This window comes from Mandrillus leucophaeus, unplaced genomic scaffold, assembly GCF_000951045.1.
Source record: "Mandrillus leucophaeus isolate KB7577 unplaced genomic scaffold, Mleu.le_1.0 Scaffold350, whole genome shotgun sequence".
Lineage (NCBI taxonomy): Eukaryota > Metazoa > Chordata > Mammalia > Primates > Cercopithecidae > Mandrillus > Mandrillus leucophaeus.
This window is the reverse complement of record NW_012103699.1, coordinates 1,827,150-1,846,590: the sequence shown is the minus strand read 5'-3', so window position 1 is coordinate 1,846,590 and position 19,441 is coordinate 1,827,150. Positions and strand designations below refer to the sequence as shown.

The 19,441-nt window shown below is 44.5% G+C and overlaps 1 protein-coding gene across 1 annotated transcript in view; it reads left to right on the top strand.

The window, feature by feature from the left end:
• Window positions 1-19,441, top strand: part of SLC35F3 (solute carrier family 35, member F3) — a 429,539-nt gene that overhangs the window by 57,747 nt on the left and 352,351 nt on the right. The window lies entirely within an intron of this gene.

Sequence of the window (19,441 nt, the reverse complement as noted above, 5' to 3'; positions counted from 1 at the left end):
AATGTCAGAAAGGGGTGCGGGGAGCGGTGGGAGGGGCCAAATGCCCTGTATTATGCAGGAGTTAGGCCAGGGAAAGAGAATACTAAGGAGGAGGTGTTATAAGGAGTCTCAGAAAACTAGAGTGCTTTTGTGGCTGACTTCTCCTTGTCACTCTAATGTGAAAGCTCTTCTGGCAAGCAACTCAATCCTAAGCATCCTTTGTAACTAAGGGTGGCCACATGCAGTGGTTTTGGACAATGAAGTATATGCAGAAGTACCTGGTATAGGAGTCCCTTTCTAAATAAAAGGGCAAAGCCTCCCGAAGAGAAAGGGCTTTGTCTTTTGCTCTTCTCCTCCCCGCCCTTTCCCCTCTGCTGAGATTAGGATAGACATGGTACAGTAGCCTTCTTGCAGCCTTGAGGATGAAAGCTCCCTGATAAGGATAGCAAACCAGGAAGGCAGAAGAAGGCTGGGTCTTTGCTGACATCCGTACCAGCCTGGGACAAGGAATCCCCAGTCTTCTTCACTTTTTTTTTTCTTTTTTCGAGACGGAGTCTCACTCTGTTGCCCAACCTGGAGTGCAATGGCATGATCTCGGCTCACTGCAACCTCTGCTTCCCAGGTTCCAGCGATTCTCATGCCTTGGCTTCCCGAGTAGCTGGGATTACAGGCACACACCACCACGCCCGGCTAAATTTTGTATTTTTTTGTAGAGATGGAGTTTCACCATCTTGTCCAGTCTACTCTTTAACTCCTGAACTCGGGTGATCCACCTGCCTCAGCCTCCCTAAGTCCTGGGACTATAGGTGTGAGCCACCGCGCCTGGCCAGTCTTCTTATGTGAAAAAAATCAGCCTTACTGTTTCAGCCATTGTTGGCTAGCTTCCTGTTATTTGCAGCGGAATTGATTCTTAACTGAGACAGCTATACACTTCTGAGTTGTAGGAAGAAAGATTTAAATTCCACCAAGAAGGTCTTTCTATTGATTAGAGTAGTTCAGCAATAAAATGGACTTCCTTTATCTTTTTCTCTGAAACTGCTCTTCCTCCCTGCAACCCCCAGCGTATGCCCCAATTTGATGAATGTCCCCACCAGCTATCTGCTCATCTCGGCCAGAAACCAGGAGTCAACCTTGATTCGTCCTCCTACAACCTGCATATCTAATTGGTGGACACTTTGGTTGCTCCTATTTCTGTGACATTTGTGGATTTGGGATCCAGAGGACACTTATGAGGATGATGTGTGTGAAGTAGGTGTTATTATTTTCAGGTCACCCTTCTCCCTCCTTGTCTGCTGCTTTTGTTCAGGGTTTTAAAGCATCTCTTACCTGCACTCCCATGGGACATTTGGAACTGGTCGCCTAGCCTCTGATTGTTCACACTGATACTCAGTAACGCTTCCAAAATGCAAATCTGTTCCTGTGACTTCTCTGCTTAAAAATCCCACAACTTTTTTTTTTTTTTTTGAGACGGAGTTTTGCTCTTGTCTCCCAGGCTCGTCTTCAGTCAACTGTGGTTTCATTGCTGACCACAAGGCAGTCAGCAGAGGTGGTCAGGGTATCTTTTTTTTGTTGTTGTTGTTGAGTCAGAGTCTCTCTCTGTTGCCTAGGCTGGAGTGCAATGGCGTGATCTCGGGTCACTGCAACCTCTGCCTCCTGGGTTCAAGCGATTCTCCTGCCTCTGTCTGTCGAATAGCTGGTATTATAGGCATGCACCACCACACCTGGCTAATTTTTGTATGTTTAGTAAAGACAGGGTTTCACCATGTTGGCCAGGCTGGTCTCAAACTCCTGACCTCAGGTGATCCTCCCGTCTTGCCCTCTCAAAGTGCTGGGATTACAGGCATGAGCCACAGCACCCAGCCCCACAAACTATTAAGTTAGTTTAGAAGTTAAAAGTTGAGTGTGACTTCTCCTATTGCTCTAGAATTGGTAGCAGAGTTCATATTCTAAAGAAAGTCAGCAAATATTAGGGCCAGATCTTCCTGCACCCTCTTCATACACACACACACACACACACACACACACACACACACACACACAGACACGGAACTAACCAGGTATCAGTAGGAAGCAGAGGAGCTGGCCCCACTACAGTCTCTCATCACTCTAGTTTATATAAGGTAAGGGCCAGGGTGTGGCCATAAAGCCATTTCTGGGTTTTTTGCTGTTGCTGTGGTTGTTGGAGAAAGGCAGTGTTTGTGCTGAGACTTTTCTCCCCTCTCCCTGGTTCTTTCTTCTTCCCCTATAGAAGAGTAGAGTGAACATCTGCTGGATATCTGAGCAGGAAAAATAACTGGAAAGAGAGGCAGAGCAGAGGGAAAGAGGGCAACAGGGGAGCAGCCTGCCAGCTGCCTTTGAATGGCTGATGAAGTGTGCCTTTTCCATGGAAGACAACTGGGCATGAGACATTTCCATTACCCCTCCAAGGGGGCTGCCTGCCTGCAAGGGTACTGCAGCCTCAAGCAGCTGTGGATGAAACCTGGTGGGAGGTGGAAATGGCAGAGGCGGGCAAAGAACTGAAGCTGAACCCTTTTCCCATTAGTGGGGAAGCTTGCAAGGCCCCCTATGATCCCATACAGGAGCCTCTGCCTAGTGGTGGAATGCCAGGAAAAGGGTAGGGGTGGAAGTCAAATGGCAAGCCGTGCCCATGCATCATGCAGGAGTTAGCACATGGAGGGCATTGACCACTTCTGCTAGCCACAGGAGCTAACCAGGACTGGATCACAACTGCTCCCAGTTACGTGAAGAAGCCTTTGCCAGTTTTATTTTTCCTGGTGCTCTCTCTCCTGCCCTGAAGGACCAGGACCCTAAGAAAGATGGGTAGAAGAAGAATAAAAGCTCTCACCCCTATTCCAAGACCTGGTTCACAGTCTAGCTTCCAGAGTGGGAGGAGATTGTTTTATGTCAGATATGAAATTGGATTTTTGAACTGGACTGAAATTTACTATTTAAGGAGGCTGAATAGTAAAGGAAGATGAACCATAACACAGGTAGGAGGAATGGCTGGAGGAAGCGATGCCACTCCATCTTCATTCTACTAACTGGTGTGCTACTCAGTTCATCAGGGTGTGGTCTCTGTCACCTTTCTAGCCTCATTTATTCCACTTGTTTCAGGATTCCCTGTATTCTAGCCTTACTAAATTCTGTGAAGTTTTCTGAATGTTTCAGTTGGCTCTACCTCCATAACTACATCAAAACTTAGTGGCATAAATACAATAACTGGCTGTGTGTGGTGGCTCGTGCCTATAATCTCAGCACTTTGGGAGGCCGAGGCAGGTGAATCACCTGAAGTCAGGAGTTCGAGACCAGCCTGGCCAACATGGTGAAACCTCATCTCTAATTAAAGTATAAAAATTAGTTAGGCATGGTGGCAGGTGCCTGTAATCTCAGCTACTTGGGAAGCTGAGGCAGGAGAATCGCTTGAACCCAAGGGGCAGAGGTTGCATTGAGCTGAGACCACACAATTGTACTCTTGCACTCCACCCGGGGCAACAAGCCCGAAACTCTGACTCAAAAAAAAAAAAATCATCATTTGATTTTTGCCTGTGGTTTTATGGGATGGCTGGGCTCAGCTTGGCGGTTCTTCTGTTGATAGTTGTTGAGACCTTTTATATGTTTGTGATCGAGTGAGTCTAGGGCTCAACTTTGCTGAAGCTCAACTAGAACTTGATGACTAGACTGCTTTCTAAATGTTAGGACTTTTCACTCCATGCGGCCTCTTTGTGTAGCTTCTCCATGTGCTTTCTTCACCATTCCAAAGGAAGGACAGAGAACTGCCAGTCTTCTTAGAGATGAGGCAAGAAATGGACATAATGTCCATAATGCTGCCTTCACTATGCTGAGGACTGTCTTCTATTTTATGTTTCTAATTTTTTGTTTATGATGACTCTTTTCATGATATGAACTACCTGCCCCTTAAGCCTTCTCTGAAAAGCACTTATCAAATCAAGCGAGGTCTGATCACTCTGTTCTGTGTGCCCTGAACATAGATTTTGGTTTAGTTGCCACTTTTTCCCCAGCTAGACTAGAACCTAACAAATGGTCATGCCTTTCTCACTCTTTTTCCTTAGGGATAGCAAGAGGTATTGCTGGACACATAGTAGGCAAGTAGTAAGCATTTATTGAATCAATGAATGAATGAATGAATGAACTTATTTATAGCTATGAGCTCTATTCCAGCTGAGGCCAGGTGATCACCATAAGGATTTTTGTAGAACACACTCCAGCAGTTTCAACCAAGTGACATCTGATATCTTTTCCAACTAAGAGATTTTATGAATCTTGGTCAAGAAAAGGGAAAGCTTTGAGGCAAGAGTGGGAGGATGTGTTGTGAGAGATAATGCATGAGGAAGCATTTATAAAATTACAAAACGTAAGAGCAAGTATTATTAGACTCTCAATTTCAAGATCCCAGTGGATAGGTATACCACAGAACTTAAATCCAAGATTACCTTGTGATGTTTGGAGAGGAGAGAGTTAAAGATTAGTTCTAAGTTACATAATATGAAATAAGAAAAAGACAAACAAGTTCTTTTGACCTCACTTAAGTTTTACTTGACCTTTGAATACAAAATAAATGCATGAGCAGCTGCCCCAAATGTTACCCTTTTTTCCATGATAGAAAATAGAAAAACATTTCCAACAATTGTTTATATTATGTTTTTCTTTTGGAACTGTGTGTATGATCAGGTGCCTCAGAAAACACCAAAGATAATGAAAAAGCCCTTGGTTCCTGAAGGAGAAAGGTTGAGGGTCCATCTCCCTTTCATCGCTAGAGGCCATTGTAAAATAATACATATTTAAATTGCTTATGGAATAGTTTCTAATGACCTTTGTGTGTCTGAGTAGCTCTAAAGCTTAGTCTCTTTTTCCTAATCACCTAATTTATTCTCATGTGTAAAGTAGTGTACAGTAGTCATGCATTAAAGTTACTTATCACTGATTTCGGTTTTTTTTTTTTAAAGGAGGTAGCTTAGTCTTATCTGCAGTTCCAGCAATGAATAATCTGACAGCCAGATATTTCAAAATACTTAACGACTTTTTACCCTTAACTGCAACTGCTACAGAAAAGAAAAAAGCAGTAAATACACATAATGGAAATCTCTCCCCAATGGCCTTTTCATTTCCTCCAAGCCCAGGGGAAAAGCATTTCACGGGGGAGCAGGCATAGGGAGAGTTAGCAGCAGACAATATTAAAAGAGGTATGAAAGATATAATTTTTTTCAGTAACAGTAGGTCACACTAGAAAACTAATGGAATTCTGTGGTTTGATCCTTGTGAGTACTGTGAATGTCAGTCAGGTTTTAAGACTAAATGGGTAGAAATAACTACAAGCTTTAAAAGTTTCATGGAACAATAGGACATGTATTGCTGAAGAAAACCTCAGCCACGGATCTTTCTGATCTTCTAAGTTTCAGCTGGACCCAAGGAGGTTAAGTCACTTGGCCAGGATTGCTTGGTGGGTGCAGAGTGCAGATTAGATCCATGCTTCTCAACCTGGGACTGTACCTTGAAATCACTCTGGAGTCTCAAAAATCTCAATGCCTGGATCCACCCCCAGATATCCTGATTGTAATCGGTCAGGTGTGACCTGGACATTGAAACCTGGAGTGCCCAGCTTCTCTTTCAGGATGCTTTCCACATCCTCACACACCTTGCGCAGTGTTTTGTTGGGGGCAGGACCTAGACATACTTGCCACAGTGTGTTTCCTCTTCAGCACATGTACCTTTCTTTCTTCCTGCCTCCTGCAGACTCATTTCTGAAGCTAGAAACTGAGCAAGGTTGTTGAAATCTAGATCCCAGCCTGTCTTTCTAGGTGTGGGGCCCATTTTTATATAAGCTGCATGTGTTAGTCTTCGCCCAATATGCTGATTGGTGTGCAGAGCTCTGCTGTTAACGTGCCATCCGTTCTCCTTCCTTCACCTAAATGAGCAGCTGTACCCTCATTTCTGCCTTCCTGGGGAAGCAAGTCCATCGTTTCCCCTCACCCATCACTTTGCCAGGAGAAGACAGGGTGAGGAACCCCTTCATTGGCCTTTAAGTGAGGAAATTAAACATGTCTTTTTCTCCCTCATCCTCCAATACAAAGGGCGACTTTTCTCCCCAAGCAGGTAACCCCATGTCACTTTAAAACACAGAATTTAGAGTTGGAAAGGACCTTCAAGATCATCTGGCTCTGTGTCTCACTGGGTAGAAATCCTTTCTCTGTTCGCCTGGCAGATGGTTCTCTGGCTTTGACTTAGATGCCCGCTGTGAAAGGAGTTCATTTCGTCCCATCCCAGCCCATGCAGCTGTTGGGTAATGCTAGTTATTAGCATAACTTTTTAAGTTGGATCATTTCTCATATTCCCCTGGCAGATTTCCCACATTATAAATGCCACCACTGGGTCCTAGTCAACTCTGTTTCGTCACAGAAGATGGGTTTAGGAGAATGGCCAGAATGGAACCTCACTGCCAGCAACACCCCTTGGAAGGACCAGTGAATGAGGCATGTCTGAAATGGCGTACCTAACAAGTTATAAGTTCTTTTGACCTTGACCTTGCGTAACTCATTTTCTCCATCAGCTGAGAGCATCAGCTGCCTTCTGTGCAAGGGCAGGTTATTAGAGTGAGCCTGTGTCTGTCGGTGGCTCCACACACCTGCACCACAATGCCAAGGTCCTAGCCCAGATCAAAACAACCTCATGGAGATGAGTGCATGCTTCCTCAGGAGGGTGCTGTGTCTTGCTAGTGGTGCAGTTCCTCACACTGCCTATAAATCCCTGAGCTCCGCAGAAGGTTGTTTGTGACAGAAGGATGTTGGATCAAATACTTCTTCAAAAAGCAAGAGAATATTTGCCGTGGTGCCTGATTTTGCCTTAGGGATGGATGAAAATCCAGAAAGAATATAGATAAAACCTACGGGTATCCGCTGAATGCTCGAACAGGTGGGGATTTTGAAAAACCCTGTGAAGGCACTCTCTGTACCTTGCTACCCAGAGTGCAATGGGCAGACTGGCAGCTTGTTAATCACCTGGGGGCTTGTTAGGAAGGCAAGATCTTTGGCCCCAGCCAGAACTACTGGGAAGCGCTGCCTGAGAGATCTTTCAGAACACTTGCCTTTCCACCTCCCAAATCCCGACTGACATGTCCTCATTTCAGCTTTCTTTTCTTTTTTTTTTCTTCTTCTTTTTTTTTGTTGTTGTTGTTGAGAGGAAGTCTCGCTTTGTCCACCAGGCTGGAGGGCTATGGAGCGACCTCGGCTCACTGCAGCCTCTGCCTCCTGGGTTCCAGCGATTCTCGTACCTCAGCCTCCTGGGCAGCTGGGATTACAGGCGCACACCACCATACCTGGCTAACTTGGGGATTTTTAGTAGAAACAGGGTTTCACCATGTTGGCCTCAGATGATCCACCTGCTTTGGCCTCCCAAAGTGCTAGGATTACAGGCGTGAGCCACAGCGCCTGGCCTCTCATTTCAGCTTTTTTAGAGATCTACTCTCTGTCAGATCATAGCTCTCTAGCTCATTATAATAATGGAAAATAGGTAAATTTCATGAAAATTAGGTGCATTTTAACTGGATGGAGACAGCATCTTAACCCAGAACAGTGATGCTAGCAACATGGCAATGAAGTGAGTGGTATTTGGGACGGAAGAACTTCTGGTGTGTTTTAATCCAAAGGCATAGGGATGAGACTGCAAGATCATAAGGGGGTCATTCATTTGTTCCTTCATTCATTCGTTCTAAGAGTAGATATGATCATTGTAGCAACTTGACTAAATACAGAAGTGTATACATCAAAAATTAAAACCATGTACATTTTCCACCACACCGAAAACTATTGTTAATATTTTATTTTGGTGCATATGCTTACAGATATTTTTCTATGAAAGACCTACCATTTATATAATATGGGTTTGTATGTTTGCTTAATTTTGACATAATATTATGAGCAGTTTACATTTAGCTGTATTCTTAAAGAATGTGATCTGATTTTAAATAGTTGCAATGTATATACTTATCAAACTGCTTGTCCAAGTTCTTATTGCTGGAAGGTATTTACAGTTCATCTTCATTATAAGTAGCACTAAGATAAGGATCAGTGCCCATGAATCTCTGTGCACACATTTAACATTTATTGAATTCCAATGTGCCTTACACTAATTGCCAGGCATGCAAAATTAAGTCCAGTGGAATCTTGGTCTTTGTGAGGGGCTTATATGCAGAGTTCATAATAAAATGGATCAAGGTCTTCAGTAATGTCTACAGAAAGTTAAAGTCAGTGTGTTTGTATTTTTATCCCGTGCATTTTTCTCCTTTGTTTTGTACCTTGAGGAGTTGCTTCATTCAACATTTCACAGGTGACACACTTCTTAATTACTAAAGGAGACGGTACTGATAATAATTCCTAATTCAGCATAAGCTGTTTAACATCTCAGGCAGAATCTAAACATGACATTTGCAAGATATTCTCAAAACCTCTACAGTGCATTCCTTTTCATACTTGAGCCTTGTGACTAGGATAGTACTGTAATGGGAATATTGCATTTTTCGGCATGGCAGTGATGAATTACTCCTCATACTTTGCACATACCTCGTAATGAAGAAAGCTGTGACTTGCATAGCAAAATGGCTTAGCATTTTGGAGGAGCAACAGTGAATTTTGTGCATAGCTACAATCTCTTTCAATCGTGATGGGGATGTGTCCCAGACCCTCAGCTGCAGAGCCCTGCTGGAGTACAGAGGCAAGCATTATCCCTGTGACTCATTCCAGCCCTCAGTAGCTATCCTTTCTTTTACTCTTGCAGCCTTTCACTGGTAGCATTGGGGCTTTGTTTACTACATCTTAAGTGATAGGTCACTATCAATGTTGGGGGTGGGTACTTTTGCCTCTCACATATCTGAATCGCATTTCTCTAGTCTATTTCTCCCCATCGTGGAGAGACTTTAGGGCAGGTCATAGCTTTCTTTAGTGTTTGGGGCAGGTCAGTTCCATAAGAGGCAGGTGCCGGGGTGAGGACAGAGTTCCACAGGCAAACAAAGAAGCCCGCATGCTCTTCAGCCTCTCAGATGTGAAGGTGAAGGTCTTGTTTCATCTCACACTGCTGACTAATGGAGAGCAGTGTCAGAGCACCTCACTGCACAGCCGTAAAGGGGTCATTCACTATCACCCAATTATTGCCCCACATTTGCACTTATATTTGGCTGTCCTTCTCAGCTGGAGTCACTCTGGGTTCTGGAGTCTAGTTTTTTTCTGGGATCAGGTTGGCTGATGCACCTGGGGGGCCCGTACCCCAGATCTCAGCTTCCCCACAGCAGGTTGAAAGACTTATCATCATTTCTAAAGAGTTTAGCAGAAACTCAAGTTACTCTCTGTATAAACCTAGAAGTTCAAACTTTTCAAAGTGCCTCTGGAAGGTCCATGTCATTGGGACCTCCTAATACTCTGGGGAGTTGCCTCACTTTATGTCCGACAGGCCAGGGCTCCAGCCTGGGAGCTCAGTGACTTGCTTTGGGCCACATTTGCACCACTCTGAATTCTTCCCAGGTGTGGAAGAGTGAAAATCCTGATTCTGAGCTCACAAAGGAGTAGACTGCTAGTTAGTGCCAAAAGGGGTAGATGTGAGGCGTGCTCGAAATGCGTGCAGCCATACGTAGAACCTGCCACCAGCAGTCTCGTCTGAAGTGGCCTGGGGCTGAACGAAGGTTTCAGAGGGCACCCTCAGCTCCACTCTGCTTATTCCTTCCTTCATCTGCTGATACTCATCTGGAGCTTTCCCAATGCCAGGCACCTTCACAGCATGAAGGACCTCACCATGAGGGAGGCAGATGTGGTGTTTATAGAGGAATGAGACCAACAACTAAGAAGTTAAATACAGAGCAAGATGGCTTCAAGAATCCAGTACATGCTGTAAAGGAGGCGAATCAGGGTGATAAGACTGTTTATGTGTCCAGTGAAGTCATGTGAGGAGCCAGCATGCAAGCTGAGAGCTGAATAAGGGGAGAAGTCAATTGTGCAAAGGGTTAGCGGATGAGTTACAGACGCGGACAAAGGAGTGACAGCAGAGAGCTGTGCGCCAGAAAGAAATGCAATGCGATAGGAGTTCTGATGGTAGCACCTGTGCCATGCTGATGAGTTCCTTCCAGGGCTGCGCCATCCTGGGTGTTATCATTGTCTGCCTGGCCATTTCCCCACTTGAGGACATGTTACCAACTGCTGTGATTGAGAATTCAGAGGACCGCACTAACATCAGAGGAAACTAGTGCACACTAACCTCTTGCAGAAAGTCAAAGGAAATTGATCTACCACCAAGATTCTTATCAGTAATGTTTTTCCCAGTCCCTGGCCACGGACAATGACATGAAGTTGTCATTGCAATTGGACTCAGAACATTAGGGACCTGGAGAAAGAAATACAAGATTACATCTTCCAAACCTTTCTTTATAGCTTGGGTCCTTTTAAAATTTCTATTTCAGACTCTGGACCTGTGGTCCTTCCTGAAATATACAACTAAAGCAATTCTGTAAGGGTTGAAGATTTTCAGAAGGACATTAAATGGTTGTTCTTCAAAAATTTGACTCAAAGAAGAAAGGGACCAAAGATATACACATATTCTTTGGAACTGTTACTTGCACTTAGAATCTGCATGAAAGTATTTAAATAGCTACCCCAGGCTGACAGCTTGGGAGCTGAGCTTTTTACCCCTATCTCCTGGTGCTCACATCCTTGTCTAATTCCTTCCCCTTGAGTATGGTCAGGTCCTGTAATTTGCTTCCAACCAATAGAATATGGCAAAAATGATGGGCCATTGCTCCCATGGTTCTATTATATAACGTTTTGTTTTTCTAGCCAACATGAGAGACTCTCCTTGCTGGCTGGATGAAGTAAGCAGGCGTTTTGAGGAAGCCACGTGGCATGGGTTGACAGGCAGCCTCTAGGATCTGGGGACAGCCTCCCAACAGTCAGAAAGAAGCCAAGGGCCTCATTCTTACAACCTCAAAGAAATAAATGCTGCCAATAACTGGAGTGAGCTTGGAAGTGGATTCTTCCCCAGTCCAGCCTCCAGATGAGAACATAGCTTGGTCAATACCTTGATTACAGCCCTGTAGGACCCTGAGCAGAGAACCCAGTAAAGTTGTGTCCAGATTCCTAACACCTCAAAACTGTGAAATAGTTAATTGTGCTGTCATAAACCTCTATATAGGGGTAATTTGTTATGTAGCGTAGCAAACTAATACATTTATGTATCTATTTAACCCAAGATTGCTAAGAGCAGTGGCTTTGGCTAGGTTGGATGTTTTAATGGGCAGCAGTTCTCTAAGAGATTTATGGGTCTGTGAGGTGAAACTTCCATGGTCAGGGGCTTGGCTGTGGGCAGGAGAGATGACCCAGAGTCAAGATAGACAGTGGCCAAGACCAGCCCCTAGTACAAACCCCAGCCTGCATCCACCCACAGGAGGGAAATGGTCTTCCAGTAAGCTATTTATAGGTAACAGAGGCTGTTGGCAGCCAGCAGAAAAAGCTTACATTTGGGAAGAAAAAGTATCAAGATAGCTAAAGTGAAGAAAAGACTAGTGGTAAAGGAAAAAGAGACAAGAACTGATGGGAAAGATTTTTAATAAGAGGTGACGGGTCTGGGCTAATATGAATGGAGATACCCTAATCAGACCTAATCAGGACAGGGGTACCCTAATCAGACTTAATCTCAACGAGAATACTTAAATCAGACCTAATCTGGATGGGAACACCCCAGTGAGGCCCCATCTGGATGAGTACACCCCAATCAGACCCCATCTGGACAGGAACACCCCAATCAGACCCAACCTGGATGGGGATAGCCAATCAGATTTTATCTGGATGGGAACACGCTAGTCAGACCCAATCTGGATGGGGAAAGCCCAATCAGAACTAATCTGGATGGGAGATACCCACCAACTCCTGCTCCCTAGCCAGTGAAATTGCCCACTCCAAGAATTTATAAAGATCCCATTGGCACTTAGGAAGAAAGCTAGAACTCATTCATTCAAAGAACTGCTTTAGAATTTTCTAAATCATAGAAAACCTTCCTCTCTCACAAGCTAATTCTGCAAAGGGTCAAATACAGATTTATGGGGGTGGTTTTAGGAGGTTGATAGAAAAGTAAAGGAAATTCATGACTGTGCTTCAGCTCCTTTATTTTCTCTGGAGACAAAGCATCAGTGCTGGCCCTGAACGAACAAGTATAACCAACTTCCAGCTCTGTATGAGATATTACTGGTATTGTCTTTTTCTGCATCAAAGGTCCTTTGCATCTGTGGAACTTCTCTAGGGTCATGAGTCAGCTTTCTACCTATACTTTTTGAGTACGGTTGCCAGAATGAGCAAATAAAAATACAGGGCAGTAAATTATATTTTAATTTCAAATCAACAAGAAATAATTTCTCAGTATAACTCTATGTCAAATATTGCTTGGGACATACTTATTCTAAAACCAGAATTCATTGTTGATCTGAAATTCACTTTTATTGGGCATGCTGTATTTTATCTGCAATCCTATCATAGAGGCATTTCAATGAAAAATGCAAGCCCCCACCCCAGACATGTGTTTGAAGTTTTCTTTTAGGAACATCATTCCACTATAAGAGCTTTAAAAAAGAAAAGCTAAGATTATTAGTAAGGATTCTGGGCATCTATATGTAGTTTTAACTTAACCTTGTTAGATAAGAATTAATTCTTAGCTGGATGATCTGACCGATGAACTATGATGAATATAAGCAATTGAGAATCTCATAGTACCTGTTCTTCAGTATTTTATATAAGAAGGAAATGTAAAATATGACTTTGAATGTCAGTATCTGCATTGCTGCCTTCTATTCAACATGGTAACCGTGTTTTACTGATTATGTTTATGATAAGCAGCTAGTCCATTATCATTTTATGAGTTGAGACCAATGTGGAACCCAGTAAGAAGAAATATTCTTCCACTACATGCAGGATGACTTTGCATTTAAAGAATCTTTTAAAAGTAGATTTAATTTAGTCTGAAAAATAACAGCCCCAGCCCCATGTCTCAGTAAATTTTTCCACTCCAGAGTACGGAAAGGCAAATATTCATTCTGAGGCCTAAGACAGGTTTAATTGCTGTCGAGAACAAAAACTAAGTTATTTAGTGTTTTCATTATAAATCTTGGTTTTTGACTTTAAAAGGAGAAACAGAAAAAACAACCCATGGCTCCAAACTGAAACTGCAATTTTACCACTGAATGGAAAGTTTTAAGAATATACGGTGTCTTGTTTCCCCAGGACTGCCATAAACCAAGTATCACAAACTCGATGGCTGAAAATAATCAACTGTGTTGTCTCATACATTTGGAGGCTGGAAGTCTCGGATGAAGGGATCTGCACAGTGGGTTCCTTCTAACAGCTGTGAGGGAGAATCTGTTTCATACCTCTCTTCTAGTTTTTAGGGGTTGCCAGCAGTCAATGGCATTTCTTAGCTTGTGGATCCATCACTCCAATCTCTGCCTCCATCTTCTTATCTCCACAGTGCATTCTCCCCGAGTCTCTGAGTCTTCACATGGCTGACTTCTTATAAGGACACAAATCATTTTGGATTAAGGGCCCTTTCAACTCCAGTATGACCTCGTCTTAACTAATGACATCTGCAATGACCCTATTTCTTTTTTTTTTACAACTTTTATTTTAGATTCAGAAGGCATATGTGCAAGTTTGTTACATGGGTAAATTGTGTGTCACTGAAGTTTGGTATACACGTGTGAGCATAGTACCAGATAGGTAGTTTTCCTTTTTCTTTTCCTTTTTTTTATTTTTGAGACAGAGTTTAACTCTGTCAGCCATGCGGGAGTGTGGTAGCATAATTTTGGCTCACTGCAACCTCCGTCTCCTGAGTTCAAGTGATTCTCCTGCCTCGGCCTCCCGTGTAGCTATGATTACAGGTGCACACCACCATGCCCAGGTAATTTTTGTATTTTTAGTAAATATGGGGTTTCACCATCTTGGCCAGGCTAGTCTTGAACTCCTTACCTCAAGCGATCTGCCTGCCTTGGCCTCCCAAAGTGCTGGTATTACAGGCGTCAGCCACCGCACCCAGCCAATAGGCAGTTTTTCAACCCTCATCCCCCTCCCACTCTTTCTCTTCTAGTAATCCCTAATGTATCTTATTCCCATCTTTATGGTCATGTCTACTTAATGTTTATCTCGCACTTATAAGTGAGAACATGCAGTATTTGGTTTTCTGTTCCTGCGTTAATTTGCTTAGGATACTGGCCTCTAGCTACTTCCATGTTGCTGCAAAGGAAACGACTTCAAAGACCCCATTTCTAAAGAAGATCCCATTATGAGGTACTGGGAGTTAGAATTTTGACATATATTTTGGGGGACGTAATTCAGCCCATAACAGAGAGTACGCACGTTGCAGCCAAGCAAAACTTACAAAATGTTGCCTAATTTTTCCTCCTTTTTTGCAATTCGCATCTTCAGTTTTCAAACATCTAAGTGCTCCTCCATGCTGATTTAGATCTGTTTCTCATGGGATGTTTTCCCTTCCACGAAGCCCAGAGGATATGAAAAGGCTGTAGGAATGGCTGGTTTTCCATGGGCAGAGAGTTCCCTGTAGCGGCCGTGTGTGCAGTCATCATGTACACTGTTGGTGGAGAGCTGACGTAGTGTTATCATCAGGAGGTGCAGCTCGGGGCTGCTGTCTGCAGTGCCGCCTCATCTTAGCGCCTCCCATCCTTTGCCCTTCCTTGTTCCTTTCTTCTCCCTAGTGCCCTTGCTGCCTAAGTGTGGCCACCTCCTGTCTTTTCTCCCGGTGTTCCTGGACCTCTGTTGGGCAGTGAGAGGAAGATTAGCTGTTTGAAATCTCTCTGTGTAGCTCCCCTGCTTCTTCAAAGAAAAACTGTCACATAAAAGCCACAAGTAGTTAAGTCTGGAATGTAGACTGCAGCACAGGGCATTGGGCCTAGTGTTGGAAGGCATGGCTCTTTTGAATGACTGCTAAAAAAGACCTGAAATAGTGATCTTAGGAAAAGATTAGTCTCTGTTTTTCTCTCACTTCACGTGAGTTCCAGAAGTATGTAATCCAAAGCTAGTCGGGTGGCGCCGTGAGATCCTGCGAGATGCAGGCCCCTCTCGTCTGTCTGCTCCCCCATCGAGGATCCTGGCTTCTGAGATCTGGTCATCACACCTTCCCTCCAGGCAGGAGGAATGGCTGGGGAAGGGAGAAGGGTTCTCCCTCCTCGCTGAGTAAGGCTCCCTTCCAGAGCTTCCTGGGAGCCCTGACCGATGGCTTCTGCTCCTGCCTCATTGGATGCCCTCTGTCTAAGGGAGGCTTGGAAAAGTACTTCAAGTGGACCAGTTTGCTACCTCTCAGCAATGCAAGGGCCCTGTTTGAAAATAAAAGGAGGAAAGGAGATGGTGGGCAGGCACTGGTGGCCTCTGCCACAGCCTGACCCAGCCTTATGGTGACACCTGGGACTGGTGCACCACTAATTGTGTCTGCTCCTGTCTGCTGGGTGGGCATCAGGGTTAGCACCCGGCCACCTTCTGGGGGTCTTGGGAAAGGGAACAGTGGTGGGAATTCTCAGTGAGTTCTTCAGAAGAAGCCACCCCCTTCAAGGGTCTGTGATCCAAACAACGGCAAGACCCACAGCCTGAGCATGGATCAGACCTTGAGTCTCACCTGTGCCTGATGCAGATGATATTACATGAGATTTTGACCTTAGAGTTGATGCCAGACTGGGTTAAGATTTGGGGACTTTTGAATGAGGTGAATGTATCTTGCATGAGGAAAAGGACATGGATTTAAGGGGGCAGAGGGTGGAGTTTGATGGGCTGAATTGTGTCCCACCTCCGAGTTCACTTGCTGAAGTCCTCACCCCTAGTATCTCTGAATGTGGCTATATTTGAAGACAGGGCCTTTGAAGAGGCAATTAAATTAAAATGAGGTCATTAGGGTGGGCCCCAGTCCAATAGGCCTGGTGTCCTAATACGAAGAGAAAATTTAGGGACAGAGACATCAAGGGAAGACCATGTGAAGACACAGAGAGAAGACGGCCATCTACAGGCTAAAGAGAGAGACCTCAGAAGAGACCAAAGCTGCAGACACCTGGATCTCAGCCTTTCAGCCTCCGGCACTGTGAGAGCATAAATTTGTATTGCTTAAGCCACTGTTTGTGTGGTTCTTTGTTATGGCAGTCCTAGCAAGCTAATAAAGATTTTAGACTGTGTTCGATTCCTAAACTTGCGGGATACTCTTTAGCTGGGCTTATTCAGTGGCACTGAAAGAGAAGAATTGTTTTGCTTTTATCTTTATGTATGTGGCTAGCCTCTTCACTCATGTCTAGACCCTGATACAGAGGCAGAATGTCGAAAGCCAGGGACTTCCCTTCTGATCACAGGCACCATGAGCCAATGTGCAGAATTTGCTTCTGAATCTGAATGTCATTCATATGCATCTGACTGTGGTGCACACATACCCTCTCCTCCAATTTCAGAGTCATCAGCCATGTAAAGGGAGCGCTAGCTGCCCAGAAGGGAGAAGCCCCTTTCCAGACCCACTTCATCATAGTTCCCTCCAACTAAAACTGAACCTCATTACCAAGGAGAAGAACCACTTCTGAGAGCTGTTGGCAAACAAAATTTTAATATAGTGTCTGGTGACAGCAAGGAAAGAGAGGAGAAAAAAACTGCTTTTCAGGTCAAATCCTATGAAAATAAGGAGAGTTATCAAGATACCCAGCCGGGCGTGGTGGCTCACGCCCGTAATCCCAACACTTTGGGAGGCTGCGGAAGATGGATCACGAGGTCAGGAGTTTAAGACCAGCCTGGCCAACATGGTGAAACCCCGTCTCTACTAAAAATACAAAAATTAGCCAGGTGTGGTGGCAGTAACCTGTAATCCCAGCTACTTGGAAGCTGAGGCAGAGAATTGCTTGAACTCAGGAGGTGGAGATTGCAGTGAGCCGAGATCGCGCCACTGCACTCCAGCCTGGGTGACAGAGCGAGACTCCGACTCAAAAAAAAAGATACCCTGGCCTCCTCTGCTGACTCCCTTGTGGTCAGCAATGGGACCATAGTTGACCAAAAACCAGTCCTCGTTAGCTGGGCATCGGCTGCATGATGGAGAGACCGAGGCACGTACTGGAAAGGATTGATCATCCACTTACGTCCTGCATGACCCAGGCCTGTCACCCCTGATGGGAAGGGACATTCCCCACTGCCCAAGAGCTCAGCCTAGAGCATGCTGGCCTGCACAATGCCTCACCCTGCGCCAGTGCCGTGTGTGTGGCAGGGACCCAGGGGGTGAGGAAGCCCCAGCAGCCGGTGGCTGTCACTCCTCTCCCAGTCATGGCTCCTTGGGCAACAGTATTTGAATCAATGTACAAAAGCTATTTGGCCATGAACAACCAACATTGCTTCCTCCTAGTGCGTGATTGTCTGTTTGAAATGAGGACAGAGTGGTGGATTGTTTAAGCCCACGAGCTTTGGTGTTAGACTGCTGGGCTTCAAATCCTACATCAGCATCCCTAGGATTAAACAGGTGAATTGTGACATGTAGGTCAAAGGACTTATCTGAACATTAAACAGCATAATATGTCAGGAAGCATCAAACATATTTTACATGATGGCTGCAACATTATGAACACTCAGTAAATTGAGCTCTTTGTGTTTTATATACGTATGGTATATTTCCCCCGTTCCCAGATGGGTATAAGCAGTGAAGAGTAGTGATTAAGAGCCCAGCTGGGCTTGAGTCCTCGCTCCACCTCCTGTAGCTGTGTGACTCCTCTCTGCGCCTCAGTTTCCTCATCTTGAAGATATGGACAGTGCTGATATTACCTCACGTGGCTGTTTAGAGGAGCAAATGGGCCAAACCATGCATAGCATTTAGGACAGAGCCTGGCACATGGCCAGCCTGGTAAATCATGGTTATCATTATCATCACCATCATGATTATTACAGCAGATTCAGAGGAGAGGTCAAGATGGACAACGAAAGCCTTTTTCTCATTTCTCTGTTCAAAGAACATTACTTGGGTGAATGAGGCATCGTGATGACTTACATACATTATATAATTTAATTGTCACTCAAGTCTGATAGTTGGCTGTTTTATTTATTTTAGAGATGAGAAAAGTAAGATTCAGGCATTGGGGCCATTTCACCATGTCACTAAGTAGCAAGGCTGGAAATCAACTGCAGACAGCCCTGACCCAGAGCCACCTGAGCCCACTGTGCCTTGCCCTTCCCCTGTCATCTTGGTCCCCACTGTGACTAAAAGAGGACCCCAGGCTCATCATAGCTCTGTGTCCTCATCTGACCACACTTCTTGTCTCTGGCAATAAATGTGCCTGAAGGCAAAAAGACACTGTCCCCTTGGGTCACGATAAAATCATGTGACTTAGCAGCCACATCTGCAGGGTGCATTAGTCAGCAGAGGCACGTGGCTCCCGTGTCCCCTGTAGAGTCGAGAATAATATATTTTGGTGCTGAAATCTAGGGTCTCTGAGAGTCACAGCTTGCAAAGCAGAGCCCCAGGACTTGACTTCACAGTCTGGGCACCTCTAGTGGTGAAAGCTGCCATGGAGAGCTGAGCGGTTACAAGGAGGGGATGATAGATGCCCTGGATCATTTCAAGCAGGGGTCCAGAAAGACCATGTCCAGGCACATGAGGTGGCCCAGTAATTCTGCAATCTTGAACTACTTGGGGATTGAGTATGATATTGCAAAATGGAGCCTGATGGCATTGACTGTAAATACAGATGAGCTTTCAGAAATACTCAGACATTTACGATGCTTCTGCTGCTTCCCAGGTTCTTGGGAGGAATTGAGGATGCAGAGTCTTGTGAGACATGGTTCCTGTTGCTGAGAAGCTTATGAGTTGGATGAGAGACTGAAGTCTGTGGGTACAATTTATAACTGACAGAAGCCTAAGCGAGATGTATACACAGGTCTCTTTGGCCACATGGGTGGGGAAGCAAGGCAGACACTTCCCCTGAGGTGTGGGGGAAAAAGCACAAATGCACGTGGTCACATGGCAGTGATAGAGCAGCTTAACCCTAATCTTAATGAAACTTTTATTAACATTGTGAACATGTTCAGCTGTTGTTGAAACTGGTAATTTTTCTAAGCATAAATTTTTTTCTTTTCTTTTCTTTTTGAAACCAGTGCAGACTGTCCTTGTATTACATAGCTAGTCCAGAAGTCTGATTACAGACTTGGCTAGAAAATTGATTCTGAAGAAATAATTTTAGCCTATCTAATACCTTCATACTGATTTTTGATTATTTCTCCAAGCCTCTGGCTACATGTAAATCCATACTGATGATTTGGTATGTCTGCTTATTGAACAGAAACTTTCTCTCATAGCAGTGTTCTCTTCGTTCTCTGAAAATGTTAGTCTTCCAGGAAAAAGCTAAACCCACTCTTGGGCAGGAGCCTATTACATTCCGGGATGTATTTCTAATTTTTTTTTTGTTTGTTTG